This window comes from Mustela lutreola, chromosome X (genome assembly GCF_030435805.1).
Source record: "Mustela lutreola isolate mMusLut2 chromosome X, mMusLut2.pri, whole genome shotgun sequence".
NCBI lineage: Eukaryota > Metazoa > Chordata > Mammalia > Carnivora > Mustelidae > Mustela > Mustela lutreola.
Genome location: NC_081308.1, coordinates 81960307 through 81967661, shown reverse-complemented (window position 1 = coordinate 81967661; position 7355 = coordinate 81960307). Strand labels below are relative to the sequence as shown.

Below are 7355 nucleotides of genomic sequence, written 5' to 3'. Positions count from 1 at the left end.
ATTATGTCTATTCTTATAAAAATACTTTGAAGGTTAAAATTTCATATACTCATGAACTTTTGTGCTATTATTATCATGTGTTTTATATCTATATAAGTTATAAACTAAAAAAAGCAATTGTTTTGCTTTAAACTATTATCTTTTAAAAATATTGAGGTAAGAGGGAAATTATATTTTTAAAAATTTACCTTCATATTTGTCATTCATGATGCTTTTCATTTTTTTTTCCCCTGTAGATCTGAGTTCCCATCTGGTATAAATTCCTCAGTCTTAAGAACTATCTTTAGCGTTTCTTATAGTTTATATATTCTGATAACAAATTCTCTCAGCTTTTATCTTTTTTTTTTATTTTTTTTTTTGCTTCTGTTTATCTTAACATTGCTTTATTTCACTCTCATTTGAAAGAATATTTTTACCGGATATTGAATTCTGTGTTGACAACTTTTTTAACATATTAAAGATGTTATTTCTTTTTTCTTTGGTTTGCATTGCTTTTGGTGGGAAGTTGACATAACATTCTCTCCCTAAATGTAATCTATTTTTAGCTAACCTTCTTGAATCTGCAAATTAATGTTTGTTTTTGTGGGTTTTTAAAAAACTGAATTTGGAAATGTTTAAACTATTAGTTTAACAATATTTTTATGCCTCATTTTCCCCTTCTAGGACTCTAATTTCAAGTACATTAGATGCCTGATAATGTCTTGGGAGTTACAGATATTCTCTTCATTTTTGCATCAATCTTTCTTCCTCTTCTTCATATGGATACTTTTGATTGACATATCTTAAAGTTCACTGACCATTTTTTCTATTATTCCCAATATATTTTTAAGTGAATTTTTCATTTCTGAGATCTCACTTTTGAATTATAGAACACCCATTTAGTTTTTAAAACAGATTTTATTTTTTTCCTTGAGATTTCCCAATTGTTTGCTCAATTTGACAGTCTTTTCTTCTATGATCTCAACCGCATGTATAATGCCTGCTTTAGTCTTTTTCTCTAATTCCATAATCTGGGTCATCTAGACCTTTTCCACTAATTGCTTTTTTTCTTGATTATAAATCAAATTTTCCTGTTTCTCTGCAAGTATTTTTTTTTTTTTAAGTCCGGACTTTTTAGATGATGTATTTTCAAGTTTCCACATTGCTTTATAATTCTCTGAAGAGTATTTGTTGTAAATTATTTGCTGATCATATTGCTGATCATTAGGAGTGGTTTATGTTCTGTTAGCATGACTCTTTTTCAATTTTTTTTCCCTTTGTCCTCAGGTGAATGCCTTGATATTGTAACATAACTAACACCTCTAAGACATGACCATTCCAGGGTTTTAGCAGTAGGGCTTAGGTATTAACCATGCCCCTCTAAAACTCTAAAATCTGGTTTACTTGCTGTGGTGTTTGTTGAAATATCTATGCTGCATTTTCAATCTTCTGGCTCTTCTTTCGTCCTGGGTTCTTTTAAGTATCTTCTGATAAATGCTTAGTTTGTGGATCATGCAAGGATTTGAGGGGAATTTATTTGCAGATTTGGGAACTCTCTGTAGCTTCCTCTTTGTCAGAATCTCTCCCCTTAATTTCCATGTGAATTAGCACCTTTCTTTTTTTTTTTTTTAAGTTTTATTTATTTGACAGACAGAGATCACAAGTAGGCAGAGAGGCAGGCAGAGAGAGAGGGAGGGGGAAGCAGGTTCCCTGCTGAGCAGAGAGCCCGATGTGGGGCTCGATCCCAGGACCCTGGGATCATGACCTGAGCCGAAGGCAGAAGCTTTAACCCACTGAGCCACCCCGGCACCCCGAATTAGCACCTTTTAATTCTATTATTTAACTCTTCAAGTTAAGCTTTCTGCTTGATTTCTACCTGTCCCACCATTCATGTTTTTGGCAGTGTTTTTAGGATAAAAACTGCATAAACATGGATCTTGTAATTGTCTGAGTGAAAGGTTAGTCCATTATAAGTTTCTTCACCATTACTAGACCTGGAAAGTCAGCAAACTAATATTTAAAGTGGTAGCAGTGGGAACTTTGTCTTTGCCGTGCTTCCTTTGTTCAATCAGCCAGTCTTGGATTAAAATGGAGCATAGTGTCATGTGTTTCTCAGTAATGCAAGTTCTTACTATAGCTTTAAATCCAATTTTATGTACCAACCCCTATAACCAAAGGATCATAATGGTTTCTGCTGATCTTTCATAATTTTTTTGTTCCTGAGCCTCTTGGTAGCACTAACATCATACCTACTCACATCTATGAAATATCTGCTAAATAAGTCAAAAATACTAATAAACGTAACCTTAATGAGTGATTTGAGCATGACTTACAATGCAGCAGAATATTCTTCCAATTAGGGGAACAAAGAGCCAGTGTAGCATATGCATATGGAATTGTATTGCTTCGCCAGGAAGGAAAAAAAATGCTATCTAGTTCTTATGAAAGGAAGTATGACTTCTTATTTCTCTGACCATATTTATTTTAGTATGCTTCTCTTGGCCTTCAAAGCTGGAGAAATTGTCTTGAGCTTTATTTGACTTTTGTCATAGATTTTACCCACATGTTACACTTCTTCCACTCTTTGTATCTTTCACTGCTCTGATATTTTCAAATGAAAAGAATTTGAAGGACATGTATACTCCAATACAAGCAGAGAAACTTTCTTCCAAAAATATAGCATGTAATATTAGTGATAGTACCCAGCATCATGCTTTCTCCAGAACTTAGTGATACTTAACTGTGGATTGATTGCCACTAGGTCAAGAACTAAGTATTTCGAAAAATCAAATAAGCATGTTAGGACAAAATACCAAAGGGCAAATCTTAAAAAACTAACTTCATATGAAAGTTTTCTCTTTCAGTCATACCCTCAAATTAGGGCTAATTCATGCTTGTTTCGAGAGGACATAAAAGAAAAATAAGTCCATAACTGTGAAATAAAGAATAGGTAAGAACATCATGTGACTTTGATTTATTAAACACTCATTTGTCTTTTTCTTCCCCTTTTGACAGTAAACTCTGACAACAGAGTTTAGTTTTTCCATCTTTGTATTGCCATATTCCCTCAGCACAGAATCTTACATGTAATGAGCTCCTAATGAGTGTATGTTGCAATTAAAATTTAGGTTATTTTATTTTAGTAAATTCTGGATATAAATTCCTCATTACCTTTATTTATGAAGAGTATGATTCACTCTACTGAAGAAAAAGAAATTTATTCCCCAGTTACCAAACTGCTCAACCTTAACAGTTGAGAAGTTTCTTTCTAGTAACTCTTTTGGAGTAAATAGCAAAATTTATTAAGGTATATTGAATTTTTGAACTATTTGTGCACTCTTTTCTCTATTTTGAAAACAAAAAATTAATAATTTGGCTTAGGTCATAATGTATGATTTTATATGTAAAATAAATGTTCATATCTAAATTACACCTTATCACTTTGGTCAGTGAAGAATTTAAAAATGGCTAAAAGCCGTAAAAAAATGGAATGAAGGGAGAGTAGTGTCTGAAATGATTAGTACTGCATAGAAACAGGATAGTCCAGATTTTACTGAATAAAATTATATTTTTTTTCTTTCAAAAGTGCAGAAGAGGTTGTTTGTTTGTGCGTTTAAAGATTTTTTTATTTATTGGGGGGTGGGCGGCGGCTGCGGAGCGGAGCGGGGGCGGGGCTGCACGCTCTGGCTGGGTTGGGCCTGGGGCAGGAGTGTGGCGAGGGAAGGCGGGCTGCAGACGGCAGCCTGGGCAGCTGGCAGAGTCCTTATGAGTCCACATGTTTCTGCTGAACTTATAAAAGAGGCACTTGGGTGATGGATTAATAGGAACAGTGAAATTCTGTGAAGTTTGAAATTGGAGAGTATTCAAATTTTACCCTAGTCCGGTAGCTGTGCTACTCACTTAAATACAGATGAATGGAGACCCCATTCAGGAAGACCCCTGGCCAGCGGTCCAGAGCGGATGCAGGCCATGCTGGTGTGTCTACAAGTATGATGAAGAAAAGGACGTCCCGCAATGACCTCTCGGAATAGCGATGCATACCTGGCCCAAACGATGATCGGCAAGGTGGTAGAACACATGTTTGAGACAGAGGATGGCTCCAAGAACAAGTGGAGGGGGTTGGTCCTGGCACGCACCCCCATCATGAACACGTGGTTCTACATCACCTACAAGAAGGAACCCGTCTTGCACATATACCAGCTCTTAGATGATTATAAAGAAGGCGACCTTCACATTATGCCCGATTCTAACGATTCTCCTCCAGCAGAAAGGGAGCCGGGAGAAGTTGTGGACAGTGGTAGGCAAACAGGTGGAACATGCCAAAGAGGACAGCTTTAAGAGGACTGGCAAGGTCATTCATCAAGTGGAGGCCAAACCATCGGTCTATTTCATCAAGTTTGATGACAATTTCCATATTTACGTCTACAATTTGGTGAAAACATCCTAGATGTCATCATGGACTTGGCCAAATTTGTGGAACTATTAAATATCTAATTTGTAGACATAAAGATTTGATTCCTTTCCAGTTTAATGAAAGCTTAAATGTCCCTGCAAACCCACAATCTCTGCCAGCAGAACCAGTTTGTTCTGAATAGTACAGATTGATGTGAACACAGAGCATTTTGTGTAAGAACTCCATCTTACGAGAAGTATGTGTGTCTGGAGGGGACTTCCAGGCAAGTTTGGTGAAGTTAAGATAGCACCGTGGTCATTTAGACTGGTCTGGACTGCCCCAGCTCCCCAGCACCGTAGTTCTCCACACCTGCTGCCATGCTGCAAGCATGGTCTGGCACTGTCCATGCTGCCTTCTTTGTTGAGACATGTATGGACCTCTCCCTGTCTGCATCTGTGTGTGTCCATATGCGCCACACAGACACACACACACACACACACACACACCCTTCCTTGGCAGTCTTTTCCTTGTGGATCGGGGCGGGGGTTCAATAATATTCTCCAGCCTAACAGGAGTGCTTGTCCTAAGTCAGTCTGATTTCGTATATTACTGCTGTTTATTTAAAAGTAAATGTGGGGGGCGCCTGAGTGGCTCAGTGGGTTAAAGCCTCTGCCTTCGGCTCAGGTCATGATCCCAGGTCCTGGGATCAAGCCCTGCATCGGGCTCCCTGCTCAGCCGGAGGCCTGCTTCCTCCTCTCTCTCTGCCTGCCTCTCTGCCTATTTGTGATCTCTGTCTGTCAAATAAACAAATAAAATCTTTAAAATAAATAAATAAATATATGAAAGTATATGTGGGCACAGGAGACACAGGGACGTTCAGCGTGCTTTGGACGTCAGAATTCAGACGCCTCTTCATTCTGGAGGCTTTAAACCATGAGTCCGAATAGGAATCATTTGTGAACAGTTGCTCGACCCACATTAGAATTTAACAAAACAGAAAGCTGGGTAAAAAGATGCCTTTAATTTCTAAGCTTTGTAAATTTTTGTTTACATTTTCTATCATAAATAGGTTTTTGTTTTATTTTTGTTTTGTTTTGTTTTGTTTTGTTTTTAAAGCAAAGCCCAGGTACTTGGTCTATACGGTGTGATGGTGGGGTGCTTTGGACGGCACAACCTGGTCCGTTAGTCTGTATGATCAGCAGTCTGGATTCTAGTATGTGATTTGAGAGACAACAGTGCATCAGTGGTTGGTGTGCATGTGGTAAGTTCCTGGCAGAACCTAGTGCTTTGATCCAGAAATACAAGTTTGAGAGTGGTGTTGTGGCCTTCTCACAATTTCTCTGGGACACTTTTATTTTTATTACTATTCTTACTGATACCTGGTTGTGATCAGAAGTCTTCCCCCAGCTGTTCCCCACAGAGAATACATAGACATGTAACGGCCTGGGTCCCCTGACACTTTCTGTGGTGCTGAGCGGTCTTGGCTCCTGGTGTTCTGCTGACGTGGACTCTCCTGTCATCGCTCTAGCTTGTGGGTGTGACTGCGGCCCTCAGCCTCACAGCCCTTTCGTGGCTTGTTCCTGCAAGGTGGTTTTGACCAAAATAGAATCACAGAAGTGGTTAGGTGGCAGCAACATGGTCATCTGTCACATTGTTTCAGCTGAACCCTGACTGTTTGAAAGCCAGGAGAGAGTCAGTATGGAATCCAGTGTAGAGGTTGGAGAGCTTACCCGAGGTTGGGGCAGAAGGCTAAATGCACATGTTGCCAGCCAACTACCAGCAGTACGTGCAGCCTCTGTCATGGCTGTTCTCAGTATTGGAGATTCTGTTGTTGGTGGCCTTACTGCTCATGGTCTGCGTGGTGCCTGCTTTGCCTTCGGAAGGCTGTGCTTTGTCATGCTGTTGGACGGTGACACCCCCCCCCCCCCCCGCGCTATAGGATGCAGTCCCTCCCCTCAGGCTGCAGGGGGAGTTTGTCTGCCTCTGTGCCTTTCCCTGCGGTGCCTGCCTGGTCTCACACTTCTTTGGCTTCAGCAGGGGTCATGGGGCATGACTGTCTGTCACCTTTTTCCCAGTGGCTCTGGTCAGGAGCCCCTGCATGCCAGTCTCCAGGCTGAGTCCGCTCCCCGAGCACAGGCAGACACGTGTGCCTCAAGAGTAGGGTGTCCAGTGTGTGCACTGTGCAAACATGGTACAGTGACTTTGGACTGAAAATCAGTGTTCTTTGGAGTATCCTGAGGGCTGGGTCAGTGGCAACCTTCCCAGCGTCACTTGACGACTTGCACTGTGGTTTTCCTGCGAGTACCTTTAGCACCTTCAATATCACATGGTCTGCCACTCTCCTGGTGGACGTGACAGGTGATGATCACCATTATTTTAATCATTTCCATTTGTTGCCTTTAGGGCAGAAAGAAGGGGAAGGGTTTTTTTGTTGTTTTCCTCCCCCCCCCCATTCTCTTTTATTTTGGTGCCTTAACCCACATTTGAGTGATGACTGATTCCACTGCCTCGCCCGGTACTTCAGGCTTTGTTCTAGGCTCATGTTTCAGATCTGCATGCATTGCTTGCCTTTTCCTGGTATCAGAATGTTGGTTCCTTGTTGTATGAGCCTGACATAAGTTTCCAAAATTATGGGACTTGTGACTGCACAAGCCCTGAACCTGTATAAAATGTCCCAGCCTTCCTCACTAACCTGCTGTCGTGTTCCTGTGTCGCATGCAGTGACGTCCGGCTGCCACATGAAGCTTCCAAGGAGAACCTTAAATGCAGACCATCCTTTTTTGCCTGCTCTATTCTAAGTAGAATGTTCAGTGTAACTAACTGAACTTGCATGTGAAAGATACTTAGGTTTTTTTTGTTTTCTATCTTTGTTTTGATTTGTTTTCTGTTTTCTCTATATTTGCTTCCTGTGCCATTGTAGTGATTGTAGGATGAGAATGCACTGGCGAGCCAGAGCCAGCAGAAGGTGATTTCCGAGCTCTGT

The 7355-nt window shown here is 40.4% G+C and overlaps 1 pseudogene; it reads left to right on the top strand.

Annotated features, from left to right (window-relative positions):
- Positions 1 to 3774: 3774 nt before the first annotated feature.
- Positions 3775 to 4596, top strand: LOC131821669 (spindlin-1-like; annotated as a pseudogene).
- The last annotated feature ends 2759 nt before the right edge of the window (positions 4597 to 7355 follow it).